Source organism: Mus caroli, chromosome 5, assembly GCF_900094665.2.
Source record: "Mus caroli chromosome 5, CAROLI_EIJ_v1.1, whole genome shotgun sequence".
NCBI lineage: Eukaryota > Metazoa > Chordata > Mammalia > Rodentia > Muridae > Mus > Mus caroli.
This window is the reverse complement of record NC_034574.1, coordinates 90,721,650-90,741,806: the sequence shown is the minus strand read 5'-3', so window position 1 is coordinate 90,741,806 and position 20,157 is coordinate 90,721,650.

Genomic DNA, 20,157 nt, shown 5'->3' with positions numbered 1-20,157 from the left:
TTGATGGTGTCTTGTCTTGTTCTGGTGCCATGTTGGCCTGTAAGAGAAAACTTGGAAGGTTTTACTCCCTTTCAGTCCTTTACAAAGTTTAAGAGTAATTGATATTAGTTTTGCTTTAAATTTTATGTAAAATTCAACATGGCAAACACCAGCCTCCATCTTTTCTCTGTTGGGAGAATGTTCGCAGGCTTGTTACTTCCTATGGTCTGTTGAATTTTTCTTAGTCTTCACTATTCTAGATTTTCCACTTTTTTTTTTAAACATACAGTTGTTTTCAATAGTCCTAAACTCTTAGCCTTTCCACCATGGTATTAATTAGAATGTCTCTTTCTAATTTGAAATTTTGTTTGCTTGGTTCTTGATTAATTTATTTCATTTTCTTGGTGAGTATAGCTAAAAGTTCCTGTTTATTCATTTACTTATTTATTTTTGTTTTCTTATTGACACAGAGCTTCATGTGTTCTAACCTGGCCTCAAATACGCCTTGTACCTAAGGATGACTTGGAATCTCTGAGGCATTTCTCACCACGTTGTGCTGTGGTGTTGTAGTATATATATCACACATATATACACAAAAATATACATATATGTATGTAAGCATGTAGTCATTTTTTGTTTATGAACTGTGAGGCTTGAACATATCTTTGGCTTTAGGTATCCTAGGCAAGCCCTTTATCAAGTGAAATTCATCCCTAGCTTCAGTTGTCTAAATTTAATCACAACAGAGGTTCTAATATAGACTTTATTTTATTTTTATTATGAACATATTTCATGATAACAAAATAGAGTGTAGATCAATAGTAGTAAACAAGTGGTATGTTTTTATGCTACAACAGAAGTCAAATACTAGATAAAGTAGAATCTTAAAGAAAAACAGAGATAGTCAAATCTGGTACTATAAATAGAAATGTTTTGACACTTCTTTTAGTAAGATAAACAAAATAATCAACAAGATATAGGATATCTAGATGATGTTATCAACCAAAGCTATCTCATTAGTTTTATAAAAGCAAAGTACAAAGAATTAAAAAGAAGATATTTTGAACTGCATCAAAAATCCTTAGAAAGTAGGCCATGCTTGAAGCCATAAAATATCTGTGCGTTTCCAAAGGCAAATAGCTTAACATCAACAAAATAGAAATGAACAGCAGACGTGAATAATGTGAAAAATCAGTTAACTCTTGGAAATCAAATAGCATGCATGTAAGGTAGCACGGGAGTTGATTCTGTGAGCACATACTATAAGAAATGTCTCAATATTCGGAAATGAGAGATGATAAATAAATCACATCCTTCCACCTTTTGGAAGTCTGGTGGGCTGAACCTGAGTTTGTAAGGACTCTTGTCCCTTTCAAGGCCACGTTAATGGGTATGTGGCCCGGACTCAAATCTAATATGCGTGTACAGCCATGCTCTATGATCTTTTGCTATCAAAATCCTTTTGCTGTGTGCGTTCATACAAACTGTGAGTTGAGAGATTGCAGAAACACTGAAACTAATGTAGGGACTTGAGAAACACCCACAGTGTTTCTCTAAACAGAAAGCTATGACTCTAACAGACCCTAAGGAAATGAAACTGGATGAACCACCTGACAAGGAATTCAAAACAATTATTGTAAGGGAACTTAATGAGATACAAAGTAATACAGACAGTTAAATGAGATTAGAAACACACTTTATGGTGATAATGAAACATTCATCAAACAGATAGTGGGTGTGAAAGAATGAGAACTCTTGGAACTAAAACCTTAGCAAATAACAGAAAACTAAAGCTGAGAACTTTTTCACTACTTTATTTATTTTTATCACAGACCCCCCCCCGCCCCCTACTCTCATCCTAGAACCACCCTTACAAGTTTATCCCCCCATTGCTCCCACCTCATGTCAGAGATGGATAAGCTCCCGTTGGGTACCACCCTGCCCTGGAACATCAACCGACAGCAGGACTAAGAGCATCCTCTCTCAATGAGGCCCAATCGGGTAGTCCATGTGGGGGAAGGGAATCAATGCTAGGAAAGAGGGTCACAGACAACTCCTGGTCCACTTGTTAGGGGACCCACATGACGACTACGCTGTACATCTGCTACAAATGTGTAGGGCGCTTAGGTCCAGTCCATGCATGCTCTTTGGTTGGTGGCTCAGTCTCTGTGAGCCCCCCATGGGCCCAGGTTAGTTGACTCTATAGGTCTTCTTGTGGTGTCTTTTAAAACAGAGAGTGTTAATGGCAGAATCTGCAGAAGGAAGAAATTACAACCTTGAATACAAGCCTTGAATACACAAGTAGGATGATTTTATTTCATTATGGCATAGAAGGGCAGAAGGACTGAACTTATTTCCTTTTTAAAAATTAATCATTCCATTCGTTTACATCTCAAATGATATCCCACTTCCCTGTTACCCCTCCACCAACTCCCCATCCCACATCTGCCCTCCCTCCTCTCCTTTGCCTCTATGAGGGTGTTTTCCCCAACCATTCCAGCATCCCCCTATGCTGGGGCATCAAACCTCCCCAGAACCAAGGGCCTCCCCTTCCATTGCTGTCTGGCAAAGCCATCTTCTGCTGCATATGTGTCTGGAACCAGGTATACTCTTTGGTTGGTGGTATAGTCTCTGGGAGAACTGTGTGGTCAGGCCAGCCTATGTTGTTCTTCCAATGGGATTGCAATCTCCCTCAGCTCCTCCAACAGATTTCCTGAACTCAGTGTGATGGTTGGCTCTAAGCATCCACATCAGCATTGGACAGTGGCTAGCTGGACCTCCCACGGAAAGTCACACCAGGTTCCTGTCAGCAAGCACCTCTTGTCCTCGGCAACAGTGTTGGGTTTGATGTCTGCAGACATGATGAACTGGAGGAGATGTGAGAGAGGTACAGCGGGTCAGGAATTCGAACAAAAATATGTATCGGGAGATGAGGAACTGGGGATAGCCACTGGAGGGTTCTAGATACCAGGGAAATGTAAGGCTACCAAGACCCACCGGAATGACTTTAGCCAAAATGCACAGAGAAGCAGGAGATAGAACCTGTAGAAACTACCTCCAGTAGATAGGTATGACCCCCGGTTCGAAGTTTTTAACCCAGAAATGTTCCTGTCCAAAGGAAGAACAGGGACAAAAAATGGAACAGAGACTGAAGGAAGGGTCATCTGGGGAACGGCCTCACCTGGGGATCCATCATGTCTGAAATTATTTCTTCTAAGTTTCACTTTTAGTTAACTTGGCTAATATGGAATGTGGTGGGGATATGTTCCTGAGATATTTATTACAAATCAAATTATGAATTATTGAAAACAGATCACCCCTCTAACACCGTCATTTTTGTCAGATCATACAATACATATTTTGTTTTGGTTTCCTTGTTTTACTATATTATCTTATGGTCATGCGTTATAAGTTATCTTCTTTTTCTGATATTCTTAGAATTAGTATTCTCTCTTTCCAAATCCAAGAATCCTTGCCCTGTTATTTATAAAAATTATTAAATTCAGATTAATTTAATTTGTTAATTAAATTAAAATTATTGAATTTAGATTAATTATTAAAGCGTGACTTTCATATTATTCCTGCTACCCTCTAAAACTTATGTTACATACATAAACTTTTTGCAACTTTACTAACTATGCTAGATTGTTTCTAGGAATCAGGAGAAGGTATAGTTCTGTTTTCTTCCTAGTGGTTACTTTTAAAACTTTAAATAAAGATGTTAAGCATTTTCTTACTTACACTATCACTCTTATGAATCTGGCAGTGTCTGTTGAATACCTACCCTAAGCTCAGCTACAGTTGTATTCATCTGGTCCTTGGCCTTCTTTCTTCTGTCTCTCAAATTTGTTAATTTGCTGCACCTGTTTTCCCAAACATTGTAGCAGATGTATCTTTGTAATTTAATACCCAGTTGATTTAGTGACTCTCGTTTAAGAACCATTAATGATTTTTGGTAGTTTTCATACCGTTCCTCACAAATGTCTACTTTACACACCCAAGATGAGTTAAGAACTTGTTCTGCGTTGGCAAATGTGACAGGAATGGAGCCCTCAGCAAAGTTACTGGAACTTCTAAGTGAGAAACAAAGTTGCTTCATTTTTCTTATAGTTTGAGTAAAAATTCATTTAATTCTTTCGATTTTGTTGCGGTTTCCTTTGGAAGTTAGTGCTCCCTATGGGCACCCCAGTCCGATTATTTCATTTATGTTTGCAGGCACGCGTGCCCCACGAGTTATAGCTCTGCCCTGTTGGATTCTCATGCTTCACAAGTAGGCTGCATTCAAGTGAAGAGTCCCTCCTCCATTCACCCTCCTGTTTCTGTTTTGGACATTTGGATTTGTGCTCCTTCAGTGGTCTGTGAGTCTGCATGGCCAGGAGAAATAGCAAGGCATTGCAACTCACTCAAAATTGAAAACTTAATGATGTCCCCTTGCACTTCCTGCTGCCACAGTCAGTTTTCAGGAAGTTTTATTTCTTAAAATGTGTCCTAGGGATGAATTTCTGCATGCTTATCTGGATGTCTCTTTACAGTTCTTTTTTCATTCCCAAATCATTGCCAACACCTTTCCAACATTTGATATGTGAGAGAAGAGGTTGCTCTCTGCCCTGTCAAAAAATACCCTTGAGATGCAAGGGTATTTTAATATGAGGATAACAGTGAGGTTCTAAACAGAAGATCCCAGACCTGAGAGACCAAATTTTTCAAATTCAGACACTATTTCAGAGAACTTGAACTCAGGTAAACTAACAGGTACCCAGAGTCAGTTTCCAAGTTATCCCCCAACAAAACCAAAACCAGAGACTTAACTCCAATTTCTAGGCTAACCCTAACAAGACCAGGTCTCCAGGTTAATCTCCCCCAGTAAATCCAGTGTTTCCAGGTTAATCCCCAACAAGCTTGCCCCCCCTGCCTATCAACCACCCATGCATTCAGAGAGAAGCAGTAGTTAAGTTTATGGTTTGACTCCCACCACCAGCCAATTATGCTAAAGGCCATGGTAGCTCTCCAATTAGATGCTTGCCAGGCTCGAAGAAACACTCAACCCCCCTCCTCCGCCCCCCAGCTTCCTGCTTTCTATAAAACCTTACCCTGATAGATGTTCCGGGCTCCTCTCCACTATCCTTCATGGTAGCAGTGGGCTGAGCCTGAGCTAGCTCAAATAAAGGCCGGGTGTGATCTGTATCTGACCAGCTCCTGTCTGGTCTTTTAGGGTTCACTAACACTTCCTTGGCACTAGAGACCCACTTCTAGATTAGGACTACTCCTCTTCAGCAGTGGACTATGAAATTATCTTACTAATTTGTTCCTTTGTGTGAAGGAAGAAGATGAAACGGTTACAGGAATGACCTTCAAAGTATCTCCTCAAAATTCGAAAATGTCATCTGGGCAAAATACCTGCAAAGGCATTGGGAAGAAGATGCTACATTCCAAACATGTCCCTTATAAAATCTAAGCTTATAAATATAATATACATATCCTGATATAAAATAAAACACAAATAAAATAAAAGCAAAATATGTTTATTATGTATCATTAACAACTTAGTCTATATTTCTGAATTTTGGAATATGTAATAATGTCTAATATTCTGTTTCTTCCTGCAAAATTTAATCATGACAACTTAATTCAATTTATCTTTTCCAAAATTTGAACAAACTTTATTTCTTTATAAAGTATTACTAGTATTTTGTTGTTTTTCTAAGAAATGTGGTTAGGGAATACTTGCCCACATCACTGAGATTTGTTAAATAGGGATAAAGGAGGAAGCAGAGGATATCTTTTATTTTATACTCGGCCAACTGGCACACATGCAGAATTATGCTCATGTAGAAAGCATACCAGCTATATGCAATACATATAAGCTAGGATGTTTGAAGAATTACGTGCTCGAATAATATACTGATTTTCTTTCAACTGACTGTACAAATGAATAAAATATGCAGCTTAAATTAAATTTCCCTTAGAACTATTTAAATACTGTCGCCTGTGTCTCTACTGAGAGGTCTGACTTAGTTCTTTGTCAAAGTCCACTAATATTTGTGTATGTGTTGTGTATGAGGGTACATGCATTATGGGTGTACATGCATTGTGTGTATGCATGTGTTATATCTGTGCATGTGTTGTATGTGAATGTGCTGTGTGTGTACATGTGTTATGTGTGCTGAGTGATTGTTGTGTGTGCAAGAGTTGTATATATGTTCATGTATTATGTATCTGCATGTGTTGGGTGTGTATATGTGTATGTGTATAGATATTATTTGTAAATGTATTGGGTATGTGCATGTGTTGTATGTGTATATGTGCTGTGTGTATACATGTGTTATGTGTGTTGAGTGTGTTGTGTGTGCAGGAGTTGTACATGTTCATGTATTATGTGTCTGCATGTATTGGGTGTGTACATGTGTATATGTTGTATGTGTATAGGTGCTGTTTGTGAATGTGTTTTGTGTGTGCATGTGTTGTGTATAAGTACTTGTATTGTGTTTTTATGGTGTTTTGTATGTGTACATGTGTTGTGTGTGCATATGTATTGTGTGCATGTTTGTTTGTGTATGTGTATGCATGTGTTGTGTGTATAAGTCATGTGTGTGTGTGTGTGTGCATGTACTGTGTACATGTACATGTGGTATATGTGGACAGGTGGTGTGTGTAAATGTGAATGTATATGTGTGGTATGCATACATGTGCTTTGTGTGTACATGTGTTGCATGTGTGTGTGCTATAGAGGACACTATGCTCTGAGCATATAAGCATCATTTTCAGGAGAATAGCTGTGACTTTTGCAATCAGTATCTAAGATAGAGCTTGTTGACTGTTGACATTCCTTTATAGAAAGAAAGAGTCAAGAGGGCAATTGGACCTTTATCTGACATTTTACCAAATCCTATTTCACCTCCTCACAGTTTGTGTGATTTCCTTCTGCAATTGTAAGTTGCTTCATGGGCTAGAAGTCTTGAAGTGCTAGGATATAAGGAGAGTGGAAAGTTAACAGGGGTAAGAGATAGGGACGCTGTGTGTTCCCCTGTGTTGAAGCTGTCATCCACACAGGAGTAAAGCTTCCTGTTGGTGAGGCTGTTTGGGGTCACCCATGGTGCTGTAAGCAACCCCTCACCCATAATCTCCAGTAAACTCTAATAAACTCTTTGGTTTGCCCAAGTTTTTCTTTGTTGTAGCAGTGCTTTATTATTGGATCTAATGATAGACATTTGCTACTGTCTGCCTAAGGATGGAGTTCCTGCCTTCTTTTCTTGAAGTGAAACACAGGGCATGTGTTAAGCAAACACTCTGTCACTGGGTTATTCAGAATCCCCAGGTACTGAAATGTTACTTATGAGACAGGATCTCACAGAGTGAGCAAGGATGACCTCAACTTAGAATTTTCCTACCTCATTTTCTCACACAGAGGAGATTGCAAGCATGTCACCAAACTTAGCATGCATGTATCCTTGTCTTAAAAAGTCTCAGAAAAATACTTCTTGCCTGCTTGGCCTTGTTTAGACTGATAGTTGAATGGCAAGTTGATTGATAGGCTAGAAATTGTACAAGAATAATTTCAGAAAGAACAAATTGATGCTGTTGAAGTAAAAGTTCCTAAAACTGAATATTTGCCTTTCCAACTGAAACCTGTTAGTGGACTTGATGTTCTTGCAAAATCATTTTTTGAAAAATAAAATTTACAGGATTTACAACAGTAGTGCTGAAAACTCTGCCACACTGTGCAGCAATATCAAAACATGAACTGGATGTCCTCAGAAGAGAATCATCTTAGCTTCCATAGGTAAAATTCTACATTGTCCAATAACAGGAGAAACTTAAGAAATTCTGTGGAAGAACAACTTTATTTCCCCAAAAGAACTCATCACCTTCCCTCTGGGTTTTTCATGTAGGCTATTTAGGTGAACATTAAAAGTGTGAAAAGAAATATTTTGTACCCATGATGCTACAGATTGGCATTTTCAGAAGATAAGAGATACACTTGGCAGTCCAAATGTATGTAATCAAGTTTCATAATTTACAACCTATGTAAACTGTGGGCAAGGAACCACTGCAGTTGTGCTGAACATTTCTGGGAAGTTACCACCATCTCAGAACCAATTACTAAAACCTCTTACACACATTAAAGCTATAAAGATTAAAAATATAGCACACTTGTTATTAAAAATGAATGACTTCATGTAATATGCATTATATACAAAAGAAAAAAAAAACCCAACGTCCTGCTACTTGGGTTTATCACCACCCTACGGAAAATCCACAAGCCCAGAGTCCCACATCAAAGCTTGTTTTGGCAAAGCCCAGGAACGACTTCCTCATGCAAAATAAACACAGATGTTCTGCACTCAGGCAACTGGCGAGGATGAGATGGTACATGGGGGATGCTTAGCTCTGTAAACGAGAATCCCTCATAACTCACATCTTCTTTTGTGGAGGCTGCAGCTATTGCTTTAAAAAGGCTGAATTGGGGGCTGAGAGCTGTCTCAGCCAGTACAGGTGTTGCCTCACTCGAAGCCCTCTGTTGTATCACATGGTAGAAGAAAAGAGTCAACTCCTGAAAGTTGCCCTCTGGCCTCTGATTGTATGGATGTATATACACACATGCCCACGAACATGCTACAGAAATGAAAAACAAAATACAAATGAGTCTGCTGACTTAAAATATGTGAGTTTTAATTATGGGGCTGTAGATATATTGAACAAGTTCTTCTGTGTGTCTGTAGAAATGACATCTTCTTAGAACATCAACATGGCTATTTTTGAGCTGTCAGGAAGAACCACATTTCATATGTATCTAAAGCTGCACCTTTCTTGTCTGTGATTTATTGATTTCTGTCTGTGAGGTATAATATTAATGACTATATTAATTATAAGAAGGTCTGAGAGAGGAAAGTTTCTAACCTCTTCCATTAGCTGACAGTTAAGGATGGGCGTTCCAAATGACCAGAGAGCTATAATTGCCTTTTCTCGTTCCTTTCAATCTCAGATAATTGCAATAGAATATCTTAGCTAAGTAAACATTGCTGAGACTCGCATATGCCCACCACGCTAGATAAATGTTTCAAGTGATAACACATACTTGAGATTTTGACATGTATTTTATAACTGCTCTAGTATTAGAATGTTTCTGTTTAAAATGTCTACTCCAAATGAACACCCCACTCCCATATTACCATGATGAATAGGTAGAAGTAAAAATAGAAGAGTATTTAGGCAATGCTATGACTTTGAAACTAAGCAAAGTTTTGGAAGCTTCTGTCTTAAAATAATTTAATTCTGAAGTACATCTCTATTATATGAAAAGACAGGAATTTTTAAAGACAAATGAATGCTTCCTATATTCTTTAAGTAATCTATTTTGATTTCAATAAGAAATGAGTTATGGCAATTATATCCTAGTTAGTATGAAAATATCTTCAGTTGCTAAGTTCTTAAGAAGACCAACAGTCTTGCCCATCATTTTCCTCCATTTTGCATTTTATATTTCATGTTCCAAGTATGAGAAGCAAAAGTATTTTGACCATACTCAATTTCTCCTCATGATATGATTCTTCTGTTCTTTATGGTAATATCAATGAATTTTTCTGGTACATGTTATCAATATTTTGAGGACCTATCATACATACATACACACACACACACAGACACACACAGACACACACACACACATTTATGAGCTACTAAACCTATATATTATATACTTCAAAAATAACCCAACTAATTAAAAACAAATGAAATAAGATAGCACTTAAAATATATTTATTTGAATATATTTTATACTTTTTACTTATGAGTGTGTTTGTTTATATGCATATGTATGTCAGTGCCCATCAGATCCCCTTGTGCTAGAGATACACATGGTTATGACTTGCATGATATGAGTGTTGGAACATGAACATGTGTGTTCTGGAAGGATAACAAACACTCTTAATTGTGGGGCCATCTCTTCATCTCCTCTTGCTACCATTGAAAATGACTTCTTGTCTTATAAATATAGTTTTGGAATAATTCCAATACAAAACATTGAGAAGAGCACTATCAACGTAAAAAAAAAAAAACATATGTTTTCCAAAATTGAAAAATCTTATGATACAGAAATTTAAATGCCAGAGTATTTAAAACTCATTCATTTACATGCTTGGTTATAATAATTTCTATATTCAAACTTTTTATCAGTAAATTGTGACAAATGAAAAAAGAGTTTTGGCTGAGATTATTCAATCATGGTATTCATTTAAAATCCTATCTCTCATTTAAGCAAAACTATTTTTCTTAAAATTTGACTAATAAGTTTTTGTCTTCCCTCATGTCAATCAGATTTCCTTGCAAACAAATCAAGCTCTGTCAAATAATGCTTAAAATTCCTTTAAACCCCACTAAGATTGCTCCTCGTGTTTAGCATGTACGGATTTGGAAATCTAACAGTTGACCTTCCCTTTCATTTCTGCATCCATTGAACCCACCACAGAAAAACATACATGAAAAATATTTTATCTGTACTAATAGTTAAATAATAATATTATTATTTAAATAATGCAACACTTTATATAGTATTCTTTCTGTTCTAGATATTATAAATCTTAAGCAATGATCTAAATTATATGAGAGTGTGTACATCAGTCATAAGTTATTTTTATAATAGATGGGCAATCACATTGCTTATTTTTTGAAGGTAAAGAGAGTATTTCTAAACATTAAAATTTCAAGATTCATCCTCCATAATTTAAGCTACTTTCTCACTTGCTAACATCTTGGGTGTTCCTTGGAAGGTAACTCAAAGATTTTCTTCCTTAAATAATCTGTTAAGTAAATCTTCCTGTCATCCCCTTGTCAACGTTAAAAAAATCTTGGAAATTTCAAATTTTTTTATTTTTTGTAAATGAAAATATGATTAGTTCATATTTCAAATCTCACAAGTGCTCATGATTTACTGTAAATGGTATAAAATAACCTTTCAGTTTATGGGCTGAAAATGAAAGGCTCATTATTTCTCCCCATTTTATAAAAGATATTATGCAAAATTTTAAAACTCTTAAGTTTTCTATTTCTTATTTTAAAATGTTACTTATAAGTATACTTTCTCTGGTATAGTTCCTAACTGATTCATTCATTCACTTGCCTGTTTCATTATTAAAATAGAACCTGAGCCAATACCAGTGGGAAGGAATTATTTTTAAAAATAGTATACTCATCAATTTTCACCAGTGGAACAAATACTTGAAACACTTACAAGATGCAAGGATTTATCTTTGCTCCTTGTTGCAGAGCTGCCAGCCCATGGTTAGGTTGCTCCATTCTATGGGCCAGTGATGAGGCAAGATATGATGACATCAAAAAAGCCTGGTAGAAGAGGTTCCTCACCTCATGGCAACCAGAAACAGAGAGAGCAAAAAGGTCCAGGAATCAAATACGTCTTTTAGAAGCACACTTCAAGTGGCCTATGCCTTCCAGGGGTCTCACCTCTTAGTTTTTATTACTCTTAATAATGCAATAAGATTATGACCAATCAATGGATTAATTCACTCAGGAAGCCAAAGTACTCCTGATGAGTACTCAAACCCTCTTGATGATTGGAACCTCCAACTGGGAACCAAGCCTTCAACTCAAGAACATTTGGGAACACATTCTACTCAATACATAAAAGGCAATGTAACTGACATTTGCTTCTCTTCTATGTCTGGCTTTCATTCCTTTTTCTTTATATTTTTGGGGGTGCTGGGGCTTACACACAGCTGGGGTTGAATCTTGGGACTTACTTGTCTGTCCTGGAAGAAGGAAGACTTAGGGATGAATTCCTATAACTTTACTCTCTGTGCTCTGGTATATGCCTATTTCAGGGGCCTCACAGAGTTGAGAGCCCACCAGCTTCAACAACATAGGATAATGGAAACAGCAACGTCCTATGATGGTTGCACATTTTAGCACATCCCTAGAAAGAAGAAGTAACCTCTCTTGGGCCAGAAAAAAAAAATAGCAAACCTACTATGAGGCTCAGAAAGTCAGGGGGAAGAAGAAAGACCCTATACATCTAGTGTCACATCTAGTGACTCAAAAATCATTTGGAGAAACAGAAGAATATAGGAACTGAGAGAGAAATATGTACATGTATGTGTGCAGATGTCCTTGAATTAGAAACTCAGTAGGTAAAATGTGAGAGAAGATTTCTGTTGCTATCTGTGTTATAGTTAAAAATCTCTATATATTTTTTGTGAGGAGCGCGTGTGGCAGCAGTCCCAAGATGGCGTCCGGGACTGCTACTAAGTCTTATGACTTGCACCTGACTTCCTCATACACCTGAAAATAAGCCACGACCATCGTGAGAACTGCGCAGGTGCACCATGATGCTGGTGGTGTAAACAAGTCCATATTTAGTGGAGATGTGCCCCTGCCGCCCTGATTGGCTGAAGCAGCATGCCTGGTGAGATGACGTGGCCTGCCGTGAGTGGATGGGGGCTGAGAGTATTTAAGAATGAGAGGCCCTGGGTTCGGGGGAGAGAGAGGAAGAGAGAGAGAGAGATGAAGACTGAAGCTTGCCGAATAAACTGCTGTTAGAAGAACTGGTGGTCATGTCGTTATTGCTGGTCAAGAGCAGATGTGACAATTTTTTATAATTTTAAATAGAATTATTCAAAGCAAAAGTTTGTCATGCATCAGTAAAATTAGAAATTAAAAATTAAGCAATGAAATCACTTATTACATAAAAATTAAAAACACATTAAAATAAAATGGCAAATAACATTCTAGGTGCTTCCCAGGAGGTCCTCAGTGACCAAAGACACAGGTGAGAATTTCACCCAAATACTCATGCCAACTGGGACACCTACAGAGCCCAGCTGATGCAGGACCTATCCCCTCTGGCCCCCTTCCTGAGCTCTGCCTTCTATCTGGCCTACTCCCCTACTCTAGCCAGATCAGTGATCCAATAACTTCCCAAAGGCTACAACCTGTGAGTCTCCCAGGAGGCCTGAAGTAACCAAAGGCACAGAAGGTCTGCAGAAACCAGGTTTACAGGAGGTCTGCAGTAACCAGAGACATAGGAATCCCAGACTAACCAGAGACAACACTGCCTGTCTCCAAGGAAAGAAGCTCTAGCTCAGGTCACAGAGCTCTAACTGTCTCCAAGGAGGCAGTTTCGAGTCAGAGACACCCAGGACAGTTAAGAGCAGAGAGAACCAGATGGCCATAGGAAAGCAAAGATCATAAGTGACAGAACCCAATGGAATTTTGCACCATCAGAATATAGTTCTCCCACCACAGCAAACCCTGGTTACCCAAACATGCAGGAAAAGCAAGATAATGACTTAACATACCATTTCATGAAGATGATAGAGGCCTTTAAGGAGGATATAAAGAACTCCCTTTAAGAAATACAGGAAAACACAGGCAAACAGGCAGAAACCCTTAAAATAAGTAAATAAATCTCTTAAAGATATACAGGAAAATACAATTGAGCAGGTGAAAGAATTGAACAAAAAGGTCCAAGAATTAAAAATGGAAATAGAGACAATAAAGAAAACACAAAGAAAGGCAAACATGGAGATGGACAACTCAGAAAAGAGATCATGAGCTACAGATCAAGCATCAACAACAGAATGTAAGAGATAGAACAGAGAATCTCAGACATAGAAGATACCATAGAAAATATTGACACATCAGTCAAAGAAAATGAAAAATATGAAAGCTCCTAACTGAAAATATCCAAGAAATTCAGGACACAATGAAAAGATAAAACCCTAAAAATAGTAGGAATAGAAGAGGGTGAAGAATCCCAGCCTAAAGGTCCAGAAATCATCTTCAACCAAATCATAGAAGAAAACTTCCCTAATCAAAATAAAGAGATGGCAATAAATGTACAAAAAGCCTACAGAACATTGAATAAATTGGACCAGAAAACAAAATCCTCTTGTCACATAATAATCAAAATACTAAATGCACAGAACATCCTCTGCAAATGTAGCAGAGGATGACCTAGTTAGTCATCATTGAGAGAAGAGGCCCTTGGTCCTGTGAAGGCTCTATGTCACAGGAAGCAGAAGTGGGTGGATTGGTGAGCAGGGGGAGGGTAGAGGAGATAGGGGTAGGGGGTTTTCAGAGGGGAAACCAGGAAAGGGGATAACATTTGAAATGTAAATAAAGAAAATATCTAATAAAAAAAAGGTAAAAAAAATTGCAATCATTAGGTAGGAAATGAAGAAAATTATGAGACATCACTCTAATTAGCTTAAAAATAAATATTTACATAGTAAAATTAAAAAAAAAACCTATAAGGGGAAAAGGCCAAGGAACACGAAAGGAAAACCTGTCAAAATTACTCCAAACTTCTCAACAGAGACTCTAAAATCCAGAAGATCTTGGACAGATGCCATCCAGATCATAAGAGAACACAAATGCCAGCACAGGATACAATAACAAGAAAAACCCTCAATCATCATAGATGGAGAAACCAAGGCATTCCATGACAAAGCCAAATTTAAACATTATCTTTCTATTAATCCAGCCCTAAAGAGGATACTGGAATGAAATCTCCAACACAAGGAGGGTAACATCACCCAAGAAATCACAAGAAACGTAATAGTCCACAACAAACCCAAAAGAAGAGAATCATACATACATGATATCACCTCCAGACACAAAAATAACAGGAAATAATAATAGTAGTAGTAATAATAATGATAATAATAATAATAATAATAATAATAATAATAATAATCTGTCTTTAATATCTCTCAACATCAATGGCCTTAATTCCCCATTTAAAAAGCACAGGCTAACAGACTGGATACATAAACATGATCCAGTATTTTGCTGCATACAAGAAACACACCTCAGTGACAAAAACAGACACTACCTCAGAGTAAAAAGCTGGAAAAAAGCTTTTCAAGCAAATTATACCAAGAAACAAGCTGGAGTTGCCATTCTAATAGCCAATAAAATAGACTTTCAACCAAAAGTGATCAAACGAGATAGGGAAGGACACTTCATATTCATCAAAAAAAGGGAAAAAAAATCCACCAAGAGAAAGTCTCAATCCTGAACATTTACACCTCAAATGCAATGACACCTAAATTAGTAAAAGAAACTTTGCTAGAGCTCAAAACACATATTAAACCTCATACAGTAATAGTGGGAGACTTCAACACCTGACTCTCAACAACTGATAGATTATTGAAACCTAAACAGAGACACAGAGAAACTAACAAGAATTAGGAGCCAAATGGATTTGACAGATATCCACAGAAGATTTCACCCCAAAACAAAAGTATATACCTTCTTCTTAGCACCTTATGGAACCTTTTCCAAAATTCACACACACACACACACACACACACACACACACACACACACACATACACACACACGGATAAAACAAGCCTCAACTGAATCAAGAAGGTTGGAATAATCCCGTATGTTCTTTCATATCGCCATGAACTAAGGCTAGACTTCAATAACAACAAAAACAACAGAAAGCCCACATCCTCATGGAAACTGAAAAACTCTCTGCTTAATAATTACTTGGTCAGGGAAGAGCTGCTTTGAGAAAAATAAAAAAGATAGATGAAACCTTAACCAAACTTACTAAAGGGCACAGAGACAGTATCTAAATTAACAAAATCAGAAATGAAAAGGGAGGCATAACAACAGAACTTGAGGAAATTGAAAAAATCATCACAACCTACTACAAAAGTCTACACTCTAAAAAACTGGAAAATCTAGATAAAATGGGTCAATTTCTAGACATATATTACCTACCAAAGTTACATGAAGATCAGGTAAACTATCAAAACACTCGAATAACCCCTACAAAAATAAATAGTTTTCAAAACCTCCTAACCATCTCAGCTCTGAAATTTTTTGTCTCTGTAACTCCTTCCATGGGTATTTTGTTCCCCATTCTAAGAAAGAATGAAGTATCCACACTTTGGTCTTCTTTCTTCTTGAGTTTCATGAGTTTTGCAGGAAGGAAGGACTATTCAGAAACTGCCCCACCTGTGATCCACCCCATAAACAACCACCAAACCCAGATACTATTGCTTATGCCAGCAAGACTTTGCTGATAGGACCCTGATATAGCTGTCTCTTGTGAGGCTATGCCAGTGCCTGGCAAATACCAGAGTGGATGCTCACAGTCATCTATTGAATGGAACACTGGGCCCCCAATGAAGGAGCTAGAGAAAGTACCCAAGGAGCTAAAGGGGTCTGCAACCCTATAGGAGGAACAACAATATGAACTAACCAGTACCCCCCAGAGCTTGTGTCTCTAGTTGCATATGTAGCAGAGGATGGCCTAGTAGGCCATCAATAGGACAGAAGGTCCTTGGTCTTGTGAAGATTATATACCCCAGTACAGGGGAATGCCAGGGCCAGGAAGTGGGAGTGGGTGGGTTGGGGAGCAGGATGGGGGAGGGTATAGGGGACTTTCAGGATGTCATTTGAAATGTAAATGAAGAAAATATCTTTAAAACAAAACAAAACAAAACAACCAACCTCCTAAACAAAAAACAAAAATAAAAAAATCCCAGGGCCAGATGGTTTTAGTGCAGATTTCTACCAGATCTTCAAAGCTCCTCAAACTATTCCACGAAATACAAAGAGAAGGAACATTACCTAATTCATTCTATGAAGCCACTGCAACTCTGATACCTAAACCACACAAAGAACCAACAAAGACAGAAAACCTCAGATTAATCTTGCTTACGAATACCAATTCAAAACTACTCAATAAAATTCTTCCAAATCAAATTCAAGAACACACCAAAGCCATCATTCACCACGATCAAGTAGACATCATCCCAGGAATGCAGGTTCAATATACAAAAATCCATCAAAAGGATTGTTATATAGTATGTTAATACTATATAAACAAACTGAATGTAACTCTTAGGAAGCAAATGAAAGATCTGTATGATAAGAAATTGAAATTCCTGTAAAAAAGAAATCAAGAAGACTTCAGATAATGGAAAGATCTCCAATGATCATGGATCAGTAGGAGTGACATAGTGAAAGTGGCCATCTTAACAAAAGCAATCTACAGATTCAATGCAATCCCCATCAAAATTCCAACACAATTCTTCACAGATATCGAAAGAGAAATTCTCAACTTCATATGGAAGAACAAAAAACCCAGGATAGCCAAAGCAATTCTCAACAATAAATGTTCTTCTGGCGGAGGAACCATCCCTGACCTCAAGCTGTACTACAAAGCAATAGTAATAAAAACTGTATGGTATCGATACAGAGACTGACAGGTCAATCAATAGAATAGAATTGGAGACCTAGAAATAAACCCATATACCTATGGACACTTGATCTTTAACAAAAAAGCCAAAAACACAATGGAAAAAAAGAAAGCATCTTCAATAAATGGAGCTGGTCTAACTGGTTGTCTGTATGTGGGAGTATGAAAATAGACCCATATTTATCACCTTGTACGAAGCTCAAGTCCAAGTGGATCAAGGACATCAACATAAAGCCAGATACAATGATTCTAATAGAAGAGAAAGAAAGAAAGAACCACAGACTCATTGTCACAGGGAGAAATTTCCTGAACAGAACACCAGTGGTTCAGCCTCTAATATCAATAATAGGTAAATGGGACCTTATGAAACTGCAAAGCTTCAGTAAGGCAAAGGACACAATCAATAGGACAAATCACAACCTACAGATTGGGGAAAAAAAAAAAAAACTTCACTAACCCTACATCTGAGAGAGGGATAATATCCAAAATATATAAAAAACTGAAGAAGTTAAGCCCCAAAAGTTCAAATAACCCAAGCAAAAAATCAGGAACAGATCTAAACAGAGAATTCACAAAAGAAGAATTTCAAATGACTGAGACGCAGTTAAAGAAATGTTCAAAGTCCTTAGTCATCAGAGAAATACAAATTAAAATGATCCTGAGATTCCACCTCACACCAAACAGAATGGCTAAGATCAAAAACTCAAGTGACAGCACATGCTTTCGAAGATGTGGAGAAAGAGGAACACTCTGTTAAGGGTGGAACTACAAACTGGTAAGACCACTCTGGAAATCAATCTGGTGATTCCTCAGAAAATTGGAAATAGTTCTATCTGAAGACCCAGGTATACTTCGCTTCGGCATATACCCAAAAGATGACCCACCATACCACATGGACATATGCTCCACCATGTTCATAGCAGCCTTATTTTTAATAGCCAGAAGCTAGAAACAACCCAGATGTCCCTCAACCAAAGAATGTATACAGAAAATGTGGTTCATCTACACAATGGAATATGATGCACCTATTAAAAATGAAGACATTTTGAAATTTGCAGACAAATGGATAGAACTATAAAATATCCTGAATGAGGTGACTCAGACCCAAATAGATATGCATGATATGTACTCACTGATAGGTGGATATTAGCCAAAAAGTACAGAGTACCTATGATACAACTAACAGACTGTAAGAAGTGTAACAAGCAGAAATGCCCAATTGAGAAGGCTTCAATCCCACTTAGAGGGGGAAAGGAAATAATCATGGGAGGCAGAAGGAGGGGGAGATCTGAGTGGGAGGGGTAAGGTAAGGGAAAGAGGGAATAGGATCAAATGTGGGGTGGAGACAGGAGAGAAGCCCAGAGAGCCAAGAGAATGAATGGAAACAAGCAGCCTTGGAGAGTAGGAGGTAGGGAGACCCTCTAGAAAGTACCAGAGACTAGGGAGGTAAGAGACTTTCAGGTCTCACTGGGGTGACCTTAGCTAAAATACCCAACACTGGGGAAGGGAACTCGAAGAGTCCACCTCCAGTAGATAGACAGGGCCTCAAGTGGAGGGACAGGGTTATTAACCCATTGTCAAAATTTCTGACCCAGAATTGTTCCTGTCTAAAAGAACTGCAGGGACAAAAATGGAGAAGAGACTGAAGGAGAGGAGGTCCAATGACTGACTCAACTTGAGATCCATTTCATGGACAGACACCAAGGTCTGACACTATGTTGTGATAGTGGCGGGGGGTCCTGGGGGCCCTGGCAGAAAGTGGGGAGGAAAAATATGCCACTTCCGGCCAGAGTTCCTGTACTCCGGGCAGGCAGACACAGGGAGACTTTCCACACAGCCCCTGGGTGGAGATCCAAGACCCCTGGAGCTACCTTGCTAAAACCCCAAGGTTGTAGGGGAGAGGGAATAGAGAAAGACGTTCCCAACACTGACCAGAGTGCGCAGCAGGCCTTGAAGGAGCAGAGACACTCTCTATGGTTTAAGAGCTTCATTATAGAAATGCAGGGGGAAAGAGAGAAGGGAGAGAGGGGGGGGTGTAAGGGAAGAGAGGGGGGAGAGAGAGAGGGGGAGAGAGAGGAGAGAGAGGAAGACAAGAGGAGAGAGGAAAGAGAAGTGAGAGAAGTGAGAAGTAAAGGAACAAAAGTAAGAGTAAGAGAGCATGGTGGGGGCTGAGCACCCCTTTTTATGGTCTTCACTGTTGCTAGGTAACTGGCGAGGAGTTTAGCCTGAAAGAAGCTTGGGCCACTGCTTATGTGACTACTGACCATGCTTCTGTTCTGGGGGCTGTGGGAGGTGGTACCTTAGGCAGGGGCCAGAGTTCCAGGAGCATGAGGGAATGTGTCAGGTAGGTGAATTTTGACCATTGGGGTTCAGACATCAGTTTGACTGGAGACCAGCCTGCAATTTCCCACATTAAATAATTAAAATTTAAAAAGGAACATTCTAATACTGATAAAGAGAAATACAGGATTGGAGTTCTCAGCTGGAAGCAGGGATATCTGGAAGGCACATAATAAATATAGACAGACTACTTTTTGGGTACAATCTGACCGGCAATTTTTCAAGGCTTAAAGTTTTTCTCTCATCCTCTGCTCTCTATCTCTCTCTCACTCACTCGCTCGCAGCTTGAGGCTGCACACACTCTGCATTCTCCTGTGCACGCTGCTTTTCTCCTGTGTGCTTTTCTTTTCTTGAACTCTCACACTCATACACACCTCTGTGCATTCACCTTTTACTCTCACACACACTCTTCACAGACATCTCATACACAAACACACAACATGCACTCTCCTTTCACTCACACATACACTGTCCATACATGCCTCACATTCTCTCTTCACTCACTCCTCAATTCTCCCCTCACTCACTCCTCACATTCTCCCCTCACTCACTCCTCACATTCTCCCCTCACTCACTCCTCACATTCTCCCCTCACTCACTCCTCA